Raw genomic sequence first — 27,541 nt, 5'->3', positions numbered from 1 at the left:
GTAAGCGGAGCTTCATGTACAACGCAGTGTTTCATATGTTTAAAATACTGCTTTGTATAATTTATTTCTGTGCATATTGCAATCATTAATTTGGAGTTAGTTTAGCATTATTTTCTATTTCTTCAAAAAGCAATACACGACTTTTGGAAGATATTTGACCCTCCCCCCCCCCTTCCTTTGATTTATGCACATCAACACAGCTAGGCCATTCTGGGACGAACATAATATATCATATATTTATTTCATAAATCTTAGTCAGGTGACCCCAATTCTGATGACGTACAATTGAAGTCATATCGAAATCTGATTCGCAACGCCTTGCACCCATTCTGGTGTCTTTGGCGTTCGCGTGTTGTCCAGAATGTAATTTCAATTCGATCAAATGTATTGCCAAGAATAAATATTCGACTATTTGGCACATGGTATTATACCCACACCCATAGATAAGCAAGAATACGTTGCCGGACACGAGACACCCACTCACTGATATGTTAAATCATACACAGGGTAAATCCAGGGCCATATCATGTTTTTCAGCTTCTTTAAGTGGCAAGTATCTGTTTTTCAGCAGTTCGCATAACAAAAATGTCCCCATAAAATGGACATACTAAAGCATAACCTGTAATCTGAGAAATGTATGCCATAACGCTGATGATTGTGGTATATCACTTAATACACAATTACCGATCTCGTTTAAAGTGAAATGAAATGAAATGAAATGGGGTTTAACGTCCTACTGTTCTGCTCCTAAACTGGGCTAATGAAGACGGGCATACGCCATGCAGTGTGCTATGAGGGAAATTTTGCCCGGGTAGCGACGCTACGGCCTACTCTTATATCGACTTCCATCTGCCAAGGGATCTTTTACGTGCACTCCAATGTGTACACGGGACCTCGGTTTTTCGTCCCATCCGAACGACTAGACAGCTGTCCTTGTCAGGCCCTCCGTCCTGCATCACTGACAAGGGGAAACCACGCCGGAAAATCGGGATGAACTTTCTCGGCCAATGCAGGGATCGAACACCTGACCTCCAGGCTAGCGAGCCAGCGTCTTACCCACTTAGCCACGTGATCCCCCCTCGTTTTAAGTACCAACTTCATCGTGTTTCTGGTGTGAGCCAATTTAAGAAGAAATATATATATTAATATATATCAACGATTTATTGTACAACCACATACATACACGCATTCATGTCAATAGGTTTTATAAATTATGGAAAACAGCATAGTGCCTGAGAAAAGAGTTCTCAGTTTTGGAATAATGAACAAACATTTTCTAATATATCCACACACATTAAAATTAATGTTTTAATCCGATTTCAGATTCACAAACGTATTCGTGATGTTTCAAGTTACATCAATTTTAGAAGTGTCCTAATTTGCTTCCAGTCCATTTGTTGAATTTGTGAACAAAATAGAACTAAGACACATTTATAATATGTCAATATTCTGCAGTCTATTAACTTTTGAAACACAGAATGTTCAAAAATATTTTATTGAAATCTTCTTAAAGATAATAATGAAATCTTAAACAAAAAGAATTCTTGAATTTTCGAAATGGTTTGAACAATCTATCGAATATCCAAGATAGTATACTATTGTAGGGTAGGTCTATTTGAATTTTTAGGGTAGATTCTAGGATAAGCTTGACCATTTGTTAAATTTTGAATGTACACTGTAATTTCTGGGATTTTTAAGATACAAACATTTTAATTTCTTCAAGGGTTTTAATGACACTGGCTCTTTTAAAGCGAATTCTTTAAACATGGATGAGGCCTAATCTCTTCCATCCCATTTGTCTTATATTCATTTCTATATAATGACCCGAATATTAATTTTAATTTTTTACAATATTATACTGATTTTTAAAGATGAACGTAGTCTGTTAAAATAAAAGTTTAGTTAATTCAGATGATAGTCTGCTGAGTTTTAATGTTAGTTGTTTTTTGAATAAACAGTATCTACTCTCTAAAGTAGTTTCAATTATATTTTTAACCATTCACCAGTTCAATTTTCAAAATGCTTTCTTGAACACTCAAATCTTTATCTTGGAATCTTGAGTACTCAAAAAAGTTTCTTAAAATAGTAAACCTTTAAAATCGATTCTTGAAATATTGAATATTTAAATTTGTTCTTGAAATAATGCTAAATATCCCACTCCTGCTTGGTAAATTGTTCAAGTTTCAAGATAATGGTAAATTTCAAGAAAATTTCTTTAAAACAAAACCGAAATGAATCTGAATAATTCATACTGAACCTACCTGCATCTTGACTATCATCTCTTTCCTCTTCATCATCATGGTTCACAAGACTGCATCGATTGGATTACCAATTCAGTGTAACTGTAACAAATATTTAAATTATTAACATATAACATGTGGAATGGTAATACAGGCCCCCGAGTTTGATTCCTTCCATAATTTCTATATAATATCTGGACCCAAGGTCACAAAAAAGTACATTCTCCATAACGGATATAGAGAAAACTGAAGTCACTAATATCCATAACTAGGGAATTTGATCTGTTTGGTTGCGTGTGGACATGGGGAAGAGTGTTTTAAAACGGCTGTGTATATTGGTTTTATCTTATCATTTATTTTTAGTGCTATTGACATAATTTGCATTATATTTGTTTATATGTAAGTAAATGAATAAATAATAATTCTAAGTTTTCTTTGTTGGTTTTCTATAACATTATAGTGTTATACATCAATATGGATCCAATTTAAACAACCGTCAGTTAATAAGGGAATTTGATTTGTTTGGGCATGGGGAGGTTGCTTCGGTTTATAAGTTGTCACCGTGAGTGGTGTAAACTGATACACTACACCCATGTACTATTATATACTAATCACCGCAGTTTTTTTTGTCAATATCACCCAAAGTATTACAAAAAGTCACCGACAAAAGTTATCGATATGCAAATTCTACACATCATAATATCAAACATTTAAATAATTTCATTAAAAAAAAAAAAAAAAAACTGACAAAAATATGGATAAGTGAAATTTACAAACACAAAGATATAGTACACGATAATATTTCGCAACATTTACATTTCTTTAAAGGTAAGTAATACTTGAAGTGTTAATGTGATTAACGTCAAATGTATTGGTATTTTTCTTTTTTTATTCATAACCAAGAGCATTTGTGTACACGAAGACTCTTGCAACTCAACACACGGTGATATTCTCCCATTTTTAATTGGTATTAATTATGCTATCTACAGTCGAGTAGCTCATCCAAAACACACTTTAACGTCTATAATTACATCTTTGGGTGTTTAGTGGTCATGAACATTGGTTACAATTGTTAGGTTAGTTGGTTATACTTGTGGGTATATCACGCGTCAAAAATAAAAGTTGACTATAGTTTTAACAGCATCAATTTTTAACAGTGCACGGTTTATTTAATTTTATTGGGTTGTTTAAAATTCGGTTTATTTATTTATTTTAGTGCTATTGACCTTTTATTTTTCATGAATTGTATTTGTAAATACAATCTGATTAAACTACACATCTATATTTCGTTTGTTTTTTTTTATACTTATACACTACATAAAAATATGACCGGTTGTAGTAAAAGGTCGCGTCAGAGGTTGAACAAACGGCTTTTGAACCTATGACGTCAGACATTTATTAATCAATCAGCGATGACGTTTTTAGTGGTTTACCCACAGTCGCCCTAACAGATAGTTTCATTGGCGAATCCTCCACTCCATCTAGAACGCAGGTTATATAACAACTCTTCTAGATGCTTAAGTGGTACAGACAAATAAAACGAAATTTTGAACAATAAAAAACGAAACGAAATAGGATCTGTGTTTTAATCAGATTGTTGTAAATATGTCATTGTATGTATATAAACAATATTTCCAAGTCTTTGTTTCTTTTCACATTATAATAATATGCACCAATGTTACCTAAACCACACTGGTTTAAAGAAAATAAGTGGCCAAATTGAGCATAAAGTTTCACCCATAGCACACTGTATGGCATTAGCCCAGTCGGTGCTGAATAGTAGGACGTTAATCTACATTTCATTTCATTTCTTTAACAGGGCTTCCCGTAGAAACATGAAATAATGAAAAGGGATATGGTAACTCTTTCTACAATACTTGATACGGTTTCTAAATTACTAGGCTTATATGGATAAAATATTTCCATAAATTCCATGGAATAGTTTACTTTTAACATGAAAACATAATTCGAAAGAGCACGGAGTGTAATGAATAAAGTCTACATTTACATATAACAACTGTTTGATTTACATTTACATTTACATCTACCATAATAATCCTGTCCGCCAACAAGCTTTTAAATATTATCTTCGGTTGTAAAATATGGTTACAAGAGCTTTGAATAAAGTTGGGTCGGTGTTTACCTGGAAAAAGATGGATACACTAAACACGTGGGTGTAGCTCACCGGCATATCATCAACAAGTACATCCAGCCATCTTGTTCCAGTCCTGGTGTGTCGATAATAAAGATCGGAGGACGATGCAGATTCAAACCATGTCCGTTGAACGGGACAAGCGATTGCAAAAGGCAAGCCAAACTAAAAGTTTGGTCGAATGTTTTATGTCTGAGAAACAACGTTTTTCATGCCTGTTGTTATAGAAAGTGTGTCAACTTTTCAAATATTGTTTAAAACTAAACGTTATGTATATATACTGGTATATCATTCACAGAGAATAGGGATTTAAGACATACAGTAGTTTGACAATCTACTACATCAGTTACAATTTCTACTTCAACTTCGTACCTGGAAAACTGATTGTGTTTCTAGCCCCTGTTTACATAGATTCCCCTAAATTCATACCATGTGGTGCAGTTTCTTTTTTAATGACCCAGACTATAAAAACAGATTTTCATCTATTTTAGGCAAGTGATAATCTCAAACAATATCGTTTTACTCCCATGGAGAATTATCGTTAGGACACTATGTTGGATAACTTCTAGATTCCTTCGTGGTGACTGTTTGTTTGACCTTAGGGTGCAGACTAAGATTTGAATTTAAACTGTATCAATACTGTTAAAGTCAATAACAAATGCTGGGGTGAGACAAAGAATCTATCAACCACAGAAAACTATGCCCCACCCTCCCTAAACTCAGCGATTCAGACTGACACCCTTGACATGACATCATCTATCTACAGAATGTCTTATTTTCAACCAGGTCTGGATATGATTTTTTTCAAAATTGACATTCCCACACTGTTGTTTACGATTCGTTTGAATGTAAACATACCCAAGGCTATTCCAAAGGATTCCATTTTCAAATTGTGATCGATAAGACAACTTTTGTTGTTAACATTAATATTCTGTCATTTGAACTAAATCACTGGACACAAACTATGTCATTTCGTGACTAACATATGGTTTAATTTTTATTTCATAACCCGTTTGGGCGTAGGGTTTTAGCAGTGGGGGGGGGGGGGGGGGGCAAGGAGAAAACTCACGAGGTTTGACATGCCATCCTACTCCTTGTCACGTACAAGTTGACTCAATAACAGACCTTATGACCTAAAGCACACGCGTTAAACCATTCGGTCATCCAACCGGTCAATCCCCTTAACCTGGACCAACTTGGAAACGTACAAGGGCCCATGAATCAACTGCTGCAACCATTTGAAGAACCTATACTACTAAAATAGTTATTCAAATTAGAAACTGTAGGTAGAATAGATCAAATTTGATTTATGCCGAATATTCGAATATCAGAGTTGTAGTATTCGAATATTGGAATACTTGTGCCAAACACTAGTTTTACGAGTTTATTTATAACCGTACAAACAAATTGTAAAAAAGGAATGCGTTGGGGAATCGGAGTTACGTTAACAATATTCTGTTTCCGATTTAAGGTATTATAAAATTTCAAACAAGGACAATAAACATGTATGGTTTTCAATTTACATATTAGAGGGGTAATAAAGAGTCAGATTGCCTTCTGCATTGTTGTGAAATTAACAACATTCAGTCATCTTCTAGGTATGCTTCAGGGGCCACCATTTTAAGCAATAAACCGTTGACATGACCCGAAGGTCTGTGACCCTAAATTTGAATTTTGAACAAGCAAGGCATTAAAATAGCTTTCACCATTACCAGCACAAATATGGTGACACAAAAACAGTTGCTTAGCTTTTATTGGCACAAATTTCTAGAAAAGTGTATGACAGTATTACAAGTTGCTAACTATTTGAGAAAAGGAGAGGTCCGATATATCTTTAACTATAAAATAAAGCATATTCAGAATACTGTATGTAATTATAGACACATCGTTCTATCTTAATCAAAAGACCAATGTGCTAATATAGGGTTTTCCTAGTAATCAACTCCTTTATTTATGGTTTATTTTGTTTTATTACATAGTTTTATTATTAAGAAAGAAATCCATACATTAATATGACCATATTTCTCCAAATGTATTAAACTGCAATATAAACTTGTTTTGTTGGGTTTTTCTTAAAAATTGAGAAGTATTTCTTGTCCAGATATAGGACGATATGTAAATAATAGGTATATCCCCATTTTCTTGAAGTGAGTCAAGGGCCATATGTAAAATTATTTTAAAATGACACAATAGGTTGATAAATATCGATAATAGACGATTGAAAACATCTGACAAAATAAATAACTTTTACAAATACTTGCTTCTAAATAATGAAAAGTTATTATAACTATTATTTATAATGGAAAATGATTTATAAAAATATCTATTTTTAAGTCTGTTACATAGCACATGTAACAGTTTATAGTTTTCATTAGAGCATGCAGCTATATTTTCACTTATAAATATTTTGTTATTATCATATAGAACGTATACACCTTTCATTTGAACAACATATTAAAGTGACTTTTAGTGGAATATTGGCTGATATATAATCACATGTGAAGGTATGACTGCAAATAAATCACCGTTTTACCTTTGTTGAAAAGTTAAATTTGTTTCTTAAAGATGCTTTAAGTAAGATTTAGATAAAGATCAGCCGTTCTTGCTATAATAGTTCCATTGTAAATTAGATAAATCAAAATTAATATATTGAAAATTTCATTCAAATTACTTTATTCTGAACGACGTTATCACTGTTTAAAGTTTTGACATAGATTGTTTATTATCATCGCAACGTTACTTGTTACTCGAGACTCAGCCTAGCTTCTCCATTTTAAATTAAAATCATTAAATGGTGATCGTATTTTAATCCGTTTACATCTGCGCCATCTCATAGTCTAGAGAGCTGATAATATGCTTGCCATGTGAACAAAATAATTTATATAACATCTAAATCCAAAATAAAAAAGTGTAATAGGTAGATTTAACTCTTAAATAATGCATCTTTAAAGATTTAATGCATGACATCAATAATGTCGATGAGGATATTTTCATTGGTGATTTATATTTAAAGTCGAAACTAATCTTAAACTCACCTTCAATAATTTGTATTATCTCTTTGAATATTTTTCCGCTTTTGAAATAATATACTTTTCGCCAATGTTTGGTTAAATGTACAATGTAACATCATGATTAATTATGACAAAAAAATAACATGATGTTTTTAAAAATATGAAATTGCTTCAGCAACAAATAATCTATCGAAAAAATATTTATAAATCTGAATTATTCTTGAGTACATGCAATTAAAACGTTTGTGCTTGTTACCTTTAATCTTTAGTATTCAACAAGAAAATAGTCGTTTTAACGTAAATCAAATACAGAGCGATTTAAAAACAATTTTAATATAATTTGCTCTGCAAAATAAGTCAACAATAATTAATGTTATATTAGAAGTTAAAGTTATTACAATAAATTGAATAGGGTTACTGAAGTTGGAATGTTTGGAAAAATGATCTTCTAAACTTCTACATTATGAAAATTTATGTAGACTACAAACAGCTAGACATTTACTAATGATTCCTTTTCCTATTTTTTTAAAAAAAAATATCATTTACTTTGCATATTCTTGTCTTATATTTATAGCTTTATTCAATATTAAATTTATATTTTAGAAATTAATTGCATTTTTCAAAATCAACGTTTACAACATTTAATTGCTTAGTAACATAGCTATCAACTTTTTCACTTTTGTAAATAAAGTTCATATAATTGGAATATTTTACTGCGAATTAATTTACTACTTTGTCAACATTTTAAAACATATAAGATTAACTTATTTTAGTAGGCCTATGGCTCGTAATAGAAGAACAGTTCACGCGGGGTAAGCGATTAGACATGGAAATTGTATGCAACTATGTTATGAATAATCTTCACAATGGCAGCGGTTTCCTATCCAGCCATCTATTCACGCACCAGACAGTTTTCTCATTTTATTCATACCACTCGTCTTATCAAAACTAAATCTGGAAACATGTTTGAGAAAATACTAACTTCAGCAAATTTCTGAACAACATGTATATATTCAGAAAGCTTAAAACATGTGTACGCCTCCAGTTCAGTATAAACTGGTGTTAGCTCCGCCCACAACACATATCATCATGGCGGCCAAGACATTTCTATAACGGTTTTACGGGAACGAAATTCATGAATATTAATAAGTAACACCATATTTGGAGATTGGTGTGAAAGGTCACGTTAGCTGTAATTCAGCACTAGGGAATTAAATGACAGAATTGTTGTATTTCTGTACAGACAACCGGGCTATCAATATTCATAAGTAGTATATCTGGTAATAATAAACTATTATTTATTAAAGACAGCTTAAATTACAATAGGAAGTTCGTCTGAATTAAATGGTAGGTAAATAGCACACTTCCCCTCTATTTAGTTTATTTTTGGTGCATTTATTTCTTTTTAACTTTATAAAAGGCGATTTTTTTATTCTAGTTTTTCGCCCGAAAAAAACATTTCATCATGAAAATATGTCCAGATGTGCTGAAATATCTTGCGATTGAACATAAATCATACCTACAATATATAAATACACGACTACATATTGCATACACATTTATTGGAATAATACCCGCTTAATCTAAAAGACAAATTTAGCCTATTAAATATCGATTAATAAATATTACACAACAATATACAAATAGTAAGATTTAGAAGACAGCAAAGGTGATGGAACAGTGTTGTTTGTATGTATCAATGTGTATATATTATCACTAGCTAACTATAGTATTTTGAAATATAATTTGGAACTCCTAAGTAGGGGTGTTTCTTCCCTTTTTCCATGTTTTTGATAAGTGTTCAAATATCGTAACAAATTAGCATACCAGGAACACCTGCATATCAATGGCATATTCTATGCATCAAATACCTGACTTTTAAAGTATTAATTAACATAATCCTTGTAAGACATATAGAGGTAGATTTCACAAATTAAAAACACTTATATGGATATACTACTTCTGAATTTATTAACATGCTACGTTTCATGTTAATAAATTCAGAAGTAGTATATCCATATAAGTGTTTTTAATTTATTAATTAACAAGTGTGAAGTGATTAATTATTACACTTAAGACTACATAAATAATTACTAAACATGATCCTAATAATATTATAATAACCGATAAATCGAATTATATACAAACAAGATAACATGTAGACATAGGTATATGTAACTTAAAACATACACATGACAATAATCTAAACCTGTTAATTCAATGTACTTATAATATGTGATTTAGTCGTGTTAGTATATTTTGATTATAGACTGCCAATGACATCATACTTACACAGGGATTGTATACTTTTGTAATGTTATTAATATTTATTGAGAGAGGTGTTATATAGTTATATGTTTAAATAAGGCGAAATGCTAATTTTTACTGGATTTATATGTGTAAAAGAGAACAATATCTTTTTACAAATTATTTTAATAAATCTTATTTTATTTTATAGTTTTATACTTTGTATGTTATTCAGTTTTAGTAGTGATTATCTTTGTTACTGTAATTTGCAAGATTAAATCATTTTAAATGAGCTTTATCAAATTTCTTATTGTTGCAAGAATTGCAATTCGAATATGTTTAAATGCCCACAGCTTAAAGATTATATTTTTAAAATTAATATCAAAATTTAGTTTTTGTTATAACAATATTCTGGGTGTCTAGCCAATTAAATACTTGTATCTAACAAATAAAAATGCATTCAATTAAATCAATATTTACAAGTATTCTAATTCTTACAATATTTATTCATTCATTAAATGGGGAACCATCTACAGGGTTATACCCATAAAGTGTTTAATTTTAAAGTTTTAAACAACCAAATTTTAAAATTTATCAAACGTTTATACCATATTACCTGTTAAACTATAAAGTATTCACACTGAGTGAATATTATCAATAATCTACAAAGAAATAAAAGATAAGATAGATAGGTAGTTCAACCAGTCTTCATAAGACACAGTGATATGTTGTGTGCATCTGAACACTGTAAAATAATGCATTATTGTACTTATTCTTTTGAACAATAGTGCTTTATTTATATATATGTGCGAATATTGTGAACATTTATCTCTATAAATTTTATAAAATATACTTTATAATACCCAATGGAATGGTTATCATTTCAATGACTAGTATTCTAGTACCTATCTGCTTCTTTATTGAAATAATTTGTCTCTATTACATGCGCCACATTAAGGAATTAAAATGATGAATATGCAATTATAATGTTGTTTAAAATAACAGTGTCTGCTTTTGTAACTTCAAGCCTATGTGTAATCGTATATATGCATACTAGACTAAACACCCATTCAAATCAAAACGCATTTGTGTCAGTCTCGAAAATGATAGTCAAACGTTTGGACCAGGATGATCCTATTTTGAGAGGTATAATTTATATTTCCACGTCTATCTAAATCAAAATAAAATCTGGGATAAAGTTGTATGCATATTATGACTAATTCTATATCAGGTAAATAAGTGAAAAGCGTAAATTCAGACAATTTGACATTCGTCAGACATTTAGCAGTCATATGATGAAGTTGAAAACATGGATATATTTATTCTCGATTGAAAGTAGATAATATGTGGATTAATTAAACGCACTAATATGGAATAATAATAACTCATCTAGGTAAGTAATTATTAACGTGTACATTATGTTCTTGCTCAAACTTCTACAATCGATCAAGTACAAATTTCGTCACTTCTTTTATAGGCCTATATATCATTTTACATTTACCGACTACTTTACGATTTACCAACATTTTGGATCACAAATCAACTAGAATATAGCCCAATTTTGAAACTGAAACATTGGTTTATGACATTCACGGGCATAGATACATCATGAGAGGCAGTCAATAATTATTTTTGCGCAAATTGCATGTAAAAAGTTAGCATGACCTTTTAAATGCACAGGAACATTTCAACGAACATATACATCCGGACAATATTATGGCATACTAAAGTAACTTAGTTAATATCTTAATATATACTAATAAGCATTTATCATAAGAAATATTCATGTGTGTTAATAAAATCTCATGAATATGCCATTCAATTGTTATAGTCCTTAATAGACTATCATTATGTACATTGTGATTTGTGTTGTGCATAAGGCAGGTTATCCTTGCACATTTCAGGACACTTCATAGAGCTTGCCATTTGGTTCCTGAGTGATAATATCTTTCTTATGGTAGACTCACGTATTCACCAGCCTTAAGTAGTATCTAAAAACTATATGAGCTTCTGTATAAATCCTTTTATTCCATTTATCCAAATTTATCCAGACACATTAATTGCTGAGGATGTTTTTTCAATATTAAACACAAATATCGTGTCATAGCTCCTACCTTAATTACAGTACTTTAACATTTAAAATGCATATTGCAAAACTACATATTTGAATACATAAACGTATTTTAATCTCACCTCATCCTTGCTGTTATTCTAAATCTTAAATTACATATTATAATATAAATGTTAAAACAATATAATCTTAAAATCAGGATTTGAATTTAAATATCATTACTGAAAATCTTTACACATATTCATTATTATTAATACTACTACTACTAGTAGTAGTTGTGTTTTCAGACATTATGTATATCTATAATGTAGACTATCGTATATATGCGTCTGTATCAAGTCACCACTCTAATACTTCACGAAGGATTAAAATTTGATGACACATGTAAAAAAGCGATTTTAAAAAGCCTCTATTCAAATCCCAGACAGTCAATATACTACTCAGTTTACCCAGTAAACTTATATATTCTTTTTCTTCTTCTATTCTTATCAGCTTGATATAGACTTTAAATGCATTATGAATTTGACATGAACCGTAACCAAGAACATTATGCAATACAGAATGATATGCATATTAGAGATGAGAAGTGCATGCATACGAAATGTTACATGCGTATTGCTATATCTGATATTAATTTAACGACATTTTAATTCCATATTTTGATCCCAAAAGAACATAAACCGATATCAATAAAAAATAATTGTAATGACCTCAATTAAATAAATATATTATATTTTCTTTTGATATATATTTCTCCTTAAAAAACATTTATGTTATCCACTTTTTTTTAAAAGAAAATATAGCATTATTTTTGTATGTCTATCTTGTATATTGATTTGGGGACATATCTATTTTTAGATATAGGAAATATTCCATTAAGAATATATGTTTATAATTTATTTATTAGTATCTATTTACTCAATATCATGAACATAAACACAATTCTATTGACAAGATTATTATTTGCCTATACAATGTACATGAAATACTAAAGAATCACTATAAACAAACAAGTTTAATTATACGAACACCATTTTAAATTTATATTCTAAAGTGTAGAAATAATGTGAAAATTTTTCCCAAAAATTGAATAGAAAATGCATGCAATAGTCACACGTTTGGATATAAAAGTTATTTTCAAACTATAACTATTTAAGTATATCTATATTGAAAATGTTTTTGACTTATTGTCAAAAATGATTTAAAATGAATAAACAATAAGGGTAGCCTACATATGTAATACATAAACAGTTATACACTAAGCACACGCGGTACTAAATCAATTTAATTCAAATTCGGATCGCTGATACCAAAATATCAAGGCTGATAGCCTTTAGAATCACGGTTTATATAATCCACGACAAAAGTAATACCAAGAAATGTATGGGATGTTGTAGTTCGGTTCATTTTAGAATGCACTACAAGTGAGTAAAAGAGCTATATATAGAACTAGGCAGGTTTTAACCATTGTTTTAATACATACCTACCGTTATATTTATATCAATAATCATTACACGACATCTTTTCATAGCCTAATAAAATGTCGACTGTCTTCAAATATTCTTGACAATTGAGCAATCGCCTTTTCTAAAACCACTGCCTCATTATAGTAAAAATCGTCAATATTCTTTCTTATGAAAATTAGCACTCGTGCGCTGTTTGCAGCTGCGCGAACGCAGATTCAGAACAAAATTTCTCCAAATGCCGAACTCCGGGACATGGCCCCCACGCGCACCATTTGTCTGGAAAATATGCAAATGTGACTTTGCACAACTTTCGTCCTTGACCTTCGTAGAGCAAGCTAGAATTGATATAATCTAACAGTTGTCATCCATTTGATTAACGAAATAATGAGATAACATACATATTTATTCAAAATAAACTTAAAATATTGTCCATTAAAAATATTGTCACATGTTTTTCATAAAAAAAGTTAAACAGCCTACTTTTCCTTCGATTATTCGTTAAATATCGTCTGCATAAAATTACATTATTTTACATAACATTACCATTGCTCGCCCGATAATTTATGCACAAATCTTAGTCGGCTAATTTTGCATTCACTTAAGTATTTTTTTTTAAGATTGTGTAACTTAACTGGATATCCAAAAGTTTATTACTGTCTAAAGAGAAGCTAAATGAGTCGAGTCGACATGGTACGTAACTAAAATTTGCATATTTGCTACAATATTTTATGCATAACTTATATGGATTACCATTTATATCAGTTTTCGGAATTAAGAAATGTCAAAATTTAGAGAGAAAAGATTAGAGTCTAAAGTTTAAGCAATAAAGAAAATGAAGAAAATGACGAAAATCTCATGTACTATGATAATAACATTCCTTGCCCACCCCACCCCTTGTCCAGATAAATGAAAAAAAACATACCATACATTTCTAAAATAAGCAATGCAATCTTTGACAGCTCTAAAATCCTAAAAATGCTAGAACTTTTCTTTTATAAAACTGAAAAGTTTAACAAATATTTCTGTAAAATATTTCATCAACGTGGAACTGGAAATAAAAAGGGTTCCAAATAATAAATGAACCAAAAATAAACTCTTAACAAAACAAATGGGCGTGGAGCAGAGTATGTACAAAATTATATCACAAAAAGAACAAACTTTGAAACATAATTTTTTTTTATTATAAAGTTGTCTAGACTAGAATTTAGTTTTTATCAAAAGTACTTAATCAAATATATGTATAGCCATACTAGTCTAGTCACGCATATATGTATATGTTGGTAATTAAATAAAACATGTAAATATATCATATTAAATATCTCTTTAGAGGCTCAGAAATAGAATTCATCTAACTACTCAAAATCATATTTAAAATATATTTGAAATATGGATTGACGAAATATAGCTTCAAGTTTCTTTGAATAATAAAGTTAAAACAGGTATTTTCATTCATTATTTCATTCTTTAATGACACGAATTTTAACGGACCAATTTAACATTGGAGAAAATTGTCGTAATCAATAAATCATTTAAGATTCAGTTCAAAATTTGATTTGATTTTTTATCATATTGAAATTTATTTGATCTAATATCAAATTAAACTTATACTTGTTATTAATACATAAACTGTACAGGGCTACATACTGAATGCAATATACTATTAGGGTTGAATATTATAATCAAAGTTGTAATAGTACCATTTCATGAAAATAATACCTATATCACTAATGAATGAAAACTAAAGTCCTTGGAATAATGCTGTTCAAATAAAATATACGCAGATGCATACTACCTCAGGGCTATGCAATGATGTAAAGTGACGTCACGATTTCGTGGGCGGGGTTATCGTTTGCGTTGGTTGATTGATTTATCATAATACACTTAGTGATGCATTATATCAATTACAAATAGTATTATTTTATCCATTAAAACAACTATTCTAATAAGGCTTTCCATTCAGTTACCAAAAAGTCATATTCCATTGGCCCTATCTTATTCTGTTTTTAAGTTTAAGAATTTATCAATTACATTGATCACTTAAAAAAAAAAAAACACCCAAAATACCCAAAAAAACAATTGATATCAAGATCATTGTAAAAAAAAACTAAAAGTCATATTCCATTGACCCTATTTTCTTCTCTTTTGAAGTTTAAGAATTTATCAATTACACTGATCACTTTAAAGAAATAAAATGGATATCAAGATCATAAAAGAAACCTAAACAATTAAGCAAAAAAATATATAATTAAAGTCCATATTATATACGACATTTTTCACAAAACAAAAAATGAAATGTGATTTATTTTAATCGCCATGTGTATCCTCTTTTTCAACCTGTACTGAGATGTGCTGTAACATGGATAGTAAAAATTATTTAAAAATACAATTTACATAGAAAACAATCATTGGTTTATACACATATATAGCATGTTTCGACAAGTGGCCTCTTACTGTTTTCAATCACAAATGACACAATACAACACAACACAATTTATGAAAAAAGTCACTGGTTTGTACAAATATAGCACGACGTTTCGACGGGAGTTCACTTATCTTTCGAGGTTAATATCCATAAGGATTGGCGTTCAAGATTCATATATTACAGAATATGCAAATGTGACATTAATTGAAAGTCATAACTTCAAAAATCTAATAATAAACACAGTTGTCATGTCTATTGTTTTAAAGAACTATTAATCTATTTTACTTATCATGGTGCATGAAACGTCCATATAGAAGAGTATGTGGTGCATCATATAGGGGGAGTTGGATGGCCGAATGGTTAGCACGTGCGTGCTGTATCATACGAACTGGCGTGGTTTCGAATCTCCGGTTGTACGTGACAAGGAGTAGGGTCGCCTGTCCAACCTCGTGGGTTTTCTCCAGGTCCTCCGGTTTCCTCCCACTGCTAAAACCCTACGCGCAAGCGAATTATTGAAATAAAATTAAACCATAGTTAGTCCCGAAATGACCTAGTTTGTGTCGAGTGGACGTTAAACTCCATTTCTCTCTCTCTCTCTCTCTCTCCCTCTCTCTCTCTCTTTCTCTCTCTCTCTCTCTCTCTCGCATCATATAGTTATTTGGACTAAAGGGCAATATATATAGTATATTAACATGAATAAAACGAAGCCCGAGGTAATAAGTCGTTATTAATGCAGCACAATGATTAAAACGATTATCACTGTGTATACTATTGAAGAGTTTCGATGCTGGCGTGACATCATTTTGTTTATTAAAGGTCAACTAATTTTTAAATGGCACAGAAATTTAAACCAAGGCCAATGCGTCGAGCATAGAAAACGTACCTAGTGCCCAGTTCATTACCCGTTTATAAACTTATAACATAGATACTTTCATAATAACATCACAACTTTATGGATTTACTAATGATCATTGCTTGATAAAGTTACCTGTTAAAGTATTGAAACGTTGCATGTAATCAAATCCGTAAAGTTGTGTTATTATAAATTCCATACCTATAATTAATTCTGTTAATTACAGACATTAGATAATGCATAAGTAAATGCAGGTCTCTTACCCCAGTATGGCAATTATAGTTCCCAAAAGTAAAAAAAAATATCAGCAGCTACAACAGCTTCAAGATAAACAGGGTCAATATTATCAATATTAGTAATTACATTTGCATCCATATCAATATCAATAACAACAGCAATATGAACAACAGCATCGATATCAACAACACTTACAACAATAATAGAAGATATTAAGAACAATATCAACAAGAGCAACCAATATGCACAACAATCGCATCATTATCCACAACAATAATATAAATATCAGCAACAACATAAATATCAACAAAATCAACATCATTATCATTAACAGAAACAATACTAAATTGCTATTTACACACGTATCCGCTTTATTAGATGCTTATGAAGTATTCCACAACAAAACCTAGCTGAATTTTAATATAAACTTCGCACCTATGAGGTAATCAAAGTTTCGACAAATGATAACACATTAAAAATAAAAGTAAGTTTCGCTAGTTTCAGAATTTAAATGTAGCAACAACACAAACATATATGTATCAACAATACAACAACATCAAAATGAGAAGCAGCAACAATCAGGGTAAGAACAAAACCATTACTGCCCGAACAAGAAAAACAGCAGCACCACAAAACCATTAGCAACAACAGTGCAAATCAGCGTGGCAGCAACAAATACACAGTAAGAAACTAATAAACCTAAGAATACTTAATAGGATTTATCATAAACCCGGCTGTATGATACAAAAGTAACATGAACAACACCAAATATGTTTTCGATAGACAGAAAGTCTAAAGAACAAACATATTATATCTTGTCAATGATATTAAGATTTAAATAGATGAAAACAAAATAAGTTCTATAGCGGATTAGCAACATGGAGGCATACATATTGAAATATTTTACTTTGTTCTAACAAATTTAAAAAGAGTTATGGGCCACTATTCCATACTTACCTCCCTTTACAACGACCCAGTCTCCATAAAACTCCCTGAAATTGAATCATTGATTAAAAAGTCTGATTTCTTTTCTATCTATAGCAAGACCATTTCTATGATCATTTGACAGTTTTTGCATCGCAAAAATCCTATTAAATCTGTATTTGATTTTCAAAACGATTTCCCATAATCTATAGTCTGTTTGTGATGCGGATTCGAACTGAAATGAGAAACTTATCTAGAGCCAGGATTTCTCAAACTGTGGCATACGTGCCACAAGTGGAACATTTGACCATTCCACGTGGCACATTGTCTTTCATGATAATAATGATCAAATATACAAATAAAATACCTAATTTGATTTTAAATGCCAACAGCTTAGCGAAATTAAAATAGAATCAAATGGCCCAATAAGGTAAATAATGCTCCTAACTTTTGATGTTATATGGCACATCTGACGTAGTATAGAGAATATTTGGCACATGGAGCGTACAAAGGTTGGCCAGCTACCCTCTAATTCTAGACTATGGGGTAAGGGGACTTGATAGAATTTATTTAAAATTAACATGTCAGTTTAGTGACATGATTATTAGTTCGGTTACTTATGACATCTCGTTACAAGATAAACCGATCATTTCTAAATTTGTTAAAAATTGCATATCATATTAGCATATCAAACGGAATTTATATCATGATTGTCAAGTACTAGACAATTGAAGTTTAAAATTTGTTCAGATTGGTTTTCTTGTTTAAGTTGAATATTATGCAAGTCAATGTGTCTTTTTGACAGCAAGGTCTTTTTCTACACCGTATATTTTTAAAATCATTATTTATAGCATATGTGACACTGCGGTTAGACATTGATACATTGTAGTAGACCTATATGCAACCTTATCTTATAAACAGCAAGTATACTTGCGCTGTGATATAAATAGTATATACTTAAAGGGACGCTACATCAAAAACTAAACTAAACCTATAACATTGATTATCTTAAAGTAGCTTTCCAAATTTTTCTTAATTTTTAAAGTATATCTTCCTATCTAATAAGTTTAACAGTCGAATATTCCTTATCCCTCCACTAACAGTTGCAAACTTGAGGCTTCTGACCAAGCAAAGTGTCGATAAAAACATGCTATCACGAGACAATAAACACCCATCACAAGCTTACATTAAAGTCACTGATCCTGTTCGTTCATTTTTCGGACAATATTTAAGCCAGGCTAAATTGTACCCAAATTGTTTATTTAATATTAAAAATCAACCATACATAATCTACAACGTTGGGTCCAAAGTGGCCCATCAAAGAATTTTACCGAACTTTATATAGTCTGCGGAGTACGCCGAATGATGAAAGATTTTCAAATCATTCAGCCAATATTTTTCAATGACGATTAGAGGCATTACCCGATAAACAATATCACCGAGATATCAGCACGTTTGGTTAAATCTAAATACTCAATGTGGTGACTATCAAATCATTGATAGTGACTATCAAATGGGGTCTATCATTTTCATGTTACAGAATCATTCAGAATATATAGTTGACGATGGTACATCATGAGTATTCAAAAACACACTTTTATGGATAACAATTAGTATGGTTTATTTCACTGCGACGTCGCAGTGAAATAAACCATAGTAATTGTTATCCATAAAAGTGTGTTATTGATTATGTTCCAATTACTAAATGCCATTCAAAGAATATACATCATGAGTATGTAATTTTGACATGCAGAATGCATCTTTAAATTATATTTAAGGCGTGACTGTATAGACTATGGTATGATTTCCTTCACCCTTCTATACAATAGATTAATCACACCTGTTTATATATGCAATATATATATATATATATTATATATGCACCCAATATATAGCCAGTAACCCATTTCAACGTTTTGAGAAACAACAACAGGCAGGGTTCCTCTGAAAACCTTGTAACTCAAAAATTTGCAAATTCGGACATGGGTCAAACTTTTGTGTTTATATTTCAAATCGGTGACAGTTGTCTAATAATTAAGATTAATTTCTGGGAATTAACATCTCAGATTTTAGCATCACATAGATTAATTATTTCAGTAAGAACGTGGCAATTGTTGTTAGGCTTTGGACGCTGACAACATGTACAACCTTTCTTTAATAACATTACAGAAGCAAGCGCCCTTACAATGCTTATTTATTTCTTTATTTGTAATAGTAATATCCCAAGTGTATCTTATTCAAACTTAAGACTATTTGTTTTGAAATAGAAATGGCATTACATATCACAAATTATATAATTATCACAATGACGATTTTGTTTTCTTGTTCTTGTCTCTGTTTTGCTACAGGACATAAACTAAAAATCAACAAGGGAGTACAACGGAAATAATTAACATTTGTAAAAAATAATGTAAGAAAGAAAAACATTCTAACGAAGAACATGAAAGGTAAGACACCCATCTGCATTGAGATTCTTACATTTTGGTTACTACATAGGTATATGTAAAACCCAATTTAGAAACATTGTTTGAAGTCAAAACGGACGTGGTACACGGTCTTCAAGAATGAATAAGCATACAGTGTTAAAATAGAGGCAGAGATTAAATTATAACTCTTACAGATCTAGCAACCGCTTACTACAATGTGACTGAATGTGCTATATATTTGGCTTGATCTCAGGTCTCCAAGGGTTATAAACTGACTGACCTTGGGGATGATATATTGTCCTCGGTATGGCTGAAAATCAACCACATTACTTATATTCATACCAAATCACCCCATCAATATACATCTTTGTGCTCTAGGTAACAGTTATAGTGGTTTATTTCTGCCTAAAGTAACACTAGATAATAAATAACAGATACAATAGAACATATTATTATGTCAGGTCATGTTTTTTATACCCATATTTATGGACACAAAATGATTCAGTAGATGTCAATTCAATGTTGTAGTACAAAATCTACTATCACATTAAAGTTTACGTACACACACACACACACACACATACAACTTCCGAAAAGGGTGATCTATTCGTCTACAAGAAAAGGCTTAGCATGCATATTATTTAAAATACAGACAACTGGCCATTTCTTCTGGTCATAAACCCATTCATTTGTTCATAATCATTTCCTTCCAAAAATGTATATCTTCCAAGAACCAATCAATACATGGTTAAGAATCTTTCTTGGTCAGCCCCAGCATCAAGAACAGGTTTTGATTTGAGTTGTATTTTTCGATCTACAACATTTAGTTGTGTACATATTTGAAATGGCAATCGCACGTCATGATAACGATTTTCTGAGGTCACTATTTATGGGTACATGTATCGGGTAAGCAAGAGAAAAAATGGATTTAACGGAATGGAAATGCACAGCTAAGATGGATCAGATGTTCCGGCAGCAGGACACCGCTCTTTGACGAATCTGATCCATGTTTTGCTTCAGTCGATGACACGTGTCATTTGCTAATATGCATTTAAAGCTGTACCTAAATTGTTTTAGGGTATATTATTATGTTGTAGTTACAAATATGTTTAGATTAAAGCTCCAGCATGCCACAATAAGGTTTAAAAATATTATCATAAGTACTTTTTATACATTAAACAATATTCTTTACATTAAAATGTACATATTATTGACGATATTTGAAATGTATGTGAACGATCTGACTTGGGCCTTTAACGGAAGATATGTAAATTATTGAGTCTAACAAACTGTTGAAATTATTAGAAATCTCTTCTCTTTCATGGTTAATTGGTTTAAGTAACAAGATTATCTTAGATAAGAAGCCACCCCTCACCCTCCCCCCCTTAATACCTTATATAGGTATGCCGGTAACTCATTCGAATTACAGCGTAAATAATACCCCCTGTCCTTATTTTATTTATAAATCAAATAAAGAAATTTTTTAACAATCTCCTGTGATAAAGCCTGTGAACCATTTCTTCAATTTTTTTAAAATTACTGTATCTGAATAAATGCCACTAAACATAGAGTATAATTCATCCAAATGTGTAAGGTGAGGTTGGGACATTTGCTTAAACTACAAAAATTCGGACTAAAATGAAAACTATAAAATACAGAGAGTCATACAGGCAATGGAGTGTTTGGTCAATAGTGTGATGTCTTCATTTTTTTTTAAAACAATATTCCTATTCATCTAAATTTGGATAGGGGAACGGGCTATCTCTAATTAGATACATAAAAATTAAACATATTATAGGATAATATGGCGATATTTTTATAAATGTTTGAATAGATAGAAATCATTGAGAATGTAGCGTTTGGTATTGGTTGTTGATGTATGGTACAGGCCTGCACAGCGTACAACCATTCTAATACCCCCAAAGCTCCCAAACCACCAAAGAGCTGAAGATGATTTAAAAAAACATGGAGAGTTACATCTTTTTGACAAATGAATAAATTTTTGAACTTCTTGGAAGATAAGTGTGTTTGCCCCAGGACTATGTTTTGTTGAACCATACAAGAGACGGCTGATAGTTTTACAATTATATTGCAGGTTTTGGATTAACAGTTACTGTTTTCTTGCTGGGCCATTCGAGCAAATAAACTTCGGGATCATCGAGCTGTCTGGGGAATTTATGGCCTTGTAGTAAAAAAAGATGAGCAGGATATCTTATAGTTTACTGTGTCTGAGGAATTTATGACCTTGTAGATCTGAGCAGGATAATTTTAGTTTACTGTGTATTATTTGTAATTTATTGAATTTCCAAAGATAGTAAGGTACCTAAAGTTTCTACAGAGTACTTATAGTGCATCGAATTGTAGGGATTCTAGTTTGTTTTTTAAGTATCCAATATCGGCATAATCCAAGTGTTGAAGAACAGCATATTGCGTTGCGTTTAAAGATTTTCTATTCAATCGATATTTTAGAGAGCGGAGGCGATTTACTAGTTTTGATACTTTACTTACTATACTATCTATGTGTTTATTCCATTTATAATTATGTTGAAAGAATAGTCTTAGATGTTTATGTTCATTAACTTCTTTGATTTGAACCTGATTTGTAAATAATGGCGGTTTAACTATGTGGGATTTAGTTGTAATAGTGTCTCCGTTTTCAGGGGGTTAAATTAGCTATGTCTCAGCCCAATTTTTTATGTCTTCATTGCTGTCCCGATAGGGGTAAAAACATTAATAATAAGAGATTTCTGTTTATCTCCATTTGGTATATTCGCTATATAAACACTAAAAAAATGTATTCGAATGAAGATTGGATAGACATTAAACCCATAAATGTTTAAATTTTGCTTTATATATTGGAGGAAAGAGGAAATTTGTAAAAATTAGAGTAATTTAGTCGGTCCTAGTAATGGCCAAAATACAGCTTTACACAGTATGAAGTAGACAAAAACATTAGAAAGGCAGACAGGCATAAAACATTAGAATTTAATAATAATAAAAAAATAATAAATAAATAAAAATCATATTGTCAAAAAACTATAAATCACACTTTGATGATTTTTTTTTATTCTGTAATAAGAGAAGTGTGCATTTTGCAAATCAAACTGAACATTTTGAAATTCACTGTCTTTTGATTTATAAATAATGTATGAACGAGGCATATAGAAGGATACAGAACACCCAATATCAGTCACTGATTTGTGTTTCATAGTTAACAATGTGTTCTCCATTTCTGTATTGGCGATTTTTGTTTATCTAACAGTCGAAATATAGAAACCTGAACATCCCCATAATTTCAAGATGTAACGAGATAATAGTACCTGACGCGATAGTATTGTTTATTAAAAAGCATCACATTTTATTCTCTATTTTTAACTTGCTGCTAGATAACATTTATAAATGTTTAGTATTTAATCGATACTCGCTTCAATATAACTATGATCAAAACGTCAAAATGCATACCAGAAAAGTTATTAATAATACAAACACACGTACCAAGATACATGTGCTAATTGAACGGATAAAACACATGAATTTGCGATTGTTTTAAAGTTGTGCACTTTGTTTTGTAATTACACTGTTTATATCATAGTAAACTTGAAAATACATTTTTGTTTACTTGGTATCGAATATGACTTTAAATCATTCTTATTTCATATACATGTAACTTATGTCCTTAATACATTATCTAATCCAACATTATTTGATGTCAACTTTTATCAGCAGTTGGTTTAATAATGAGCTTTCATTAAAATGTTAACTAAAGTGTAATTTCAAATATAAGCAGTCTAATAGATTATAACCAATACTCTATATAAATTTAAACGGGGATTTTAAATGTTAACTAAAGTGTAATTTCAAATATAAGCAGTTTAATAGATTATCAGCAGTTGGTTTAATAATGAGCTTTCATTAAAATGTTAACTAAAGTGTAATTTCAAATATAAGCAGTCTAATAGATTATAACCAATACTCTATATAAATTTAAACGGGGATTTTAAATGTTAACTAAAGTGTAATTTCAAATATAAGCAGTTTAATAGATTATAACCAATAAAAAAATTTAAACGGAGATTTTAAATGTTAACTAAAGTGTAATTTCAAATATAAGCAGCCTAATGGATTATAACCAATATTCAATATAAATTTAAACAGGGATTTTAAAGAAAACAACACCTGAATATTATTAAAATTTAACATCTACTTAAACATGAGGCTAAAATGTAAAATTCAATATAAATGCATAATATTGGTTATGTGTACACTTTACGCAAATTTAATAGATTCTGTACGTGTAGTAAAAATGTTATTATGGTCATCCTAAAATACGATTTTTGGTATTATTCTGCATACGAAAACAAACATGAGTTCCATTTATATATCTAAAAACAGGATACAATATCAGTAAAAATATTATTATAAATAAATACGATTTTAATATATGCAATTTCGTACTCATGGAGCAGCTATAAAGATCTGCCCACTATCTTGTTTCTCGTACAGTACGATTTCTATAAATTAAATATTTGAACTTTATTAGGTACTTCAACACGATTTTATAATATTTAAATGACACCGTCGAATACTATAGCACCATGTAGCTACTATAGCACTCTTTTAACAAACTTCAACATTAGTGCTTCTTAAGAAAAGGTATATACAATTAAAAGTTAATATTCAAATTAATACTTTAATATTTCATAGATTAAAATTCATTGTTTTGTATTTCACGTTTATACTTTAACATAACAGATTTCCATTCACATGTAGCTTATCATTAGTGTACAGATTGTTGTTGATATTGTGTTGTTTAAAAACCAAAAAAAAAAACAAAAAAAAAACCAACAAAAAACCCCAAAAACTTTTGCATTTAAGTATCCTTTATGGTGTATTAATATCCATTCATATAAATACTGTGATATTTTGAAACCAGATGTCCTTTTATATCAGTATTTTGTTCAAAATTTCAAAACTAAACTAATTTGTTATTAATTATTTTAAAATGTATTTAAAATTTATGCATTTTAGTTTGGTACTTAGAGCTTAAAAAAGAATTTCAAGAATGGGGCAAGATTGGTTAATGCAGCCAAGACGGAATTATCCACAGTTTGCACATACTTGTAAATTAAAAAGAATTAATTTCTTTCCAACTTTATTTCCAGGAATTAGTAATACTTAAAGTATAATACTACTTTCTGGCCCTACTAAATGTCCTATACTAAATGTAACATATTTATATATATCAACAGACCTTGTATCAGATATATACTTGTAAGTTCTTTCATTCTTGTAAAAATACAAGATTTAATTTAATGCAAACTAACATCTTTACAAATCTATATTAAGTCCATTAGGTCCTACTTACGGGTTTTCAAATACTTCATAATTTCTACAAGAATTATTTCCATAATAATTTGAAATATTTATTTTTAAAAATTTTCCGTTTAAGACACCATATAAAATAAACAATCAATATACTTCGTTACTCAGATTATATAAGTTGCTTTGAATTAACTATAATTTCGAGACAAAATGTTAATTAATTGAAAAATTAAAAGAGTTGTGAAAATCAAATGAAGAATGAACAATGTTTTAATGGAAAACAAATGCATGACTTGCACGAATATCGCTCAGGCCTGGTACAATTTCAACTTTTACTTCCATAATGTCTATTTTATTTACATAACCATTTTGAATTATTATGCACATTTCCACAATCTACTACTATTATCGTTATCATATTGTAACATTAAAACAAAACCTTCTCTATATTTCAATACATTTCAGTATCGTGCACCAACAGAAATAAAAGTATATGAATAAATCCAGATATTGAACTAAGAATTAAAACCAAAGGTATTTTCATAAATATAATTTATAAATAAAATGCCGCGTCAATGTCTACGAGTATTTTAGTTGGTTTATTTAAGTCTGCAGACTGTTGGAATTCTTGATGACAATTAACCTACATGTTGCTAATTTTGAACTGTGATATGACGAGACAATTATAATAAGTTTTCAAAAAGGGAAAATTAAATCAAAGTATATAACTTACATAATATTGCATTATACATTTATATATAAGTCTGTATAGTAATGCATTCAACTTGGCGGCAAATAACGATAACTGCATAGCCAGTCTGCGCTGTGATTTGATTGGTCAATTTTATTCAGGAAGGATAACTGTTTTTGCTTCAGTCTGCATTGTTTAAGTGGAATTGATTCAAAATTTCATGTTTAAAATCTTTTAAAAAAAACCAACCAAAAAGTCATAGCCCCCAAACGACAACCTATTTTGTGTCCATGTCTAGCTGCCTTATTTATACACAAGAGGTAAACCTCAATACATGTATACCCCGAAGAAAAACAAATCGTAAGAAAAAAATTCTTGAAGTCCAGACATCACGTGATTCTTGTATATGCAATAATGATTAGGGTTTGTCTGATGGCATTTGGCCAAAAATACAAGCTTGACATCTACTATATAGGTATATAAGAGGCCAAGGACCTACACAGAGTACTTAATTGTCATACAGAAAAAGTCATGATTTTAAGTGAGTATGTACCTATTCTACTGCATGTACATGTAGTTATGCAACATAAAGTATATTTAGACGCAGACATGCATACAAAGCTTTAAATGAAATACCCAGTTTATAGTAAGTGTGCAATCACAAGAACTGTGTATATAAAAATCAATATGCATATTCAAACTAGACTCAGTTCTAACTTATTATGCCATGCCAGACAGACTTTGCTGGGCGAGCTATTATGCGCCATCAGCAGCAAAGATATTCCAACTCAATATTGAAGTGACTGACAAAAATTTAAATTTCATGACTTAAATAACAATCCCTGAAAGTCAAAAGATCTAAAGATTCTAAATTATATGGCCCAACAAATCCTAACAGCAAAAATCCTATCAATATATATTACCCATAACTGATTCCTTCATGTGGGTTTAAATAAAATATGTCTAAATTTACCTTTCAGTGTGCCCCTCTTAGTGGCTCAGAATCATTGTTTTAAAGTTACAATTTCATATTTTCTAAGAAAGTCAAAACATAATTATTTCTATGTCTATTGCTCAATAGGTTGTCAACTCACTATTAAACGATCATAGGTGTCATTCTCACACTTAAAACTCATTTACACCGAAAATAATAACACAATTACCTTCCAATTACCCCCCTTGTTTTCTATTTTCCATCATGGAGTAGCTTTTTTCAAACGTTTGAATTTGAAGAGGAAAATGATATTTTTGCCAATTTCTCAACTGGCAATAGTGAATTATAGGATTAATAGGATTATTCTTTAACAAGGTGGGACTGTTTATAGATACCATCTATTTTAAGGCTTTATTTTAATCAATTTTAAAAATATAACGCAAAAATATGAAATTGCAACTTTAAATAGACAAATGGTGGTGCCATCTCTTCGGTTTCAAGCAACCAATCTGAATTAGCTCTATGTCAGCAATTAACATAAAAAA

The 27,541-nt window shown here is 30.4% G+C and overlaps 2 long non-coding RNA genes across 2 annotated transcripts in view; one reads left to right on the top strand and one right to left on the bottom strand.

Annotated features, from left to right (window-relative positions):
- Positions 1 to 27,541, bottom strand: part of LOC126830054 (uncharacterized) — a 203,973-nt gene that overhangs the window by 144,981 nt on the left and 31,451 nt on the right. Inside the window, exon 3 of the long non-coding RNA XR_007683673.2 lies at positions 2,262 to 2,342. This is a non-coding gene — a long non-coding RNA (uncharacterized LOC126830054). The remainder of the gene's footprint in view (positions 1 to 2,261; positions 2,343 to 27,541) is intronic.
- Positions 1 to 27,541, top strand: part of LOC126830055 (uncharacterized) — a 90,724-nt gene that overhangs the window by 48,539 nt on the left and 14,644 nt on the right. The gene's annotated exons all lie outside the window — the stretch shown is intronic.

Source organism: Patella vulgata, chromosome 8, assembly GCF_932274485.2.
Source record: "Patella vulgata chromosome 8, xgPatVulg1.2, whole genome shotgun sequence".
Taxonomy (NCBI): Eukaryota; Metazoa; Mollusca; class Gastropoda; family Patellidae; genus Patella; species Patella vulgata.
This window is presented reverse-complemented; position numbering and strand designations above follow the sequence as displayed.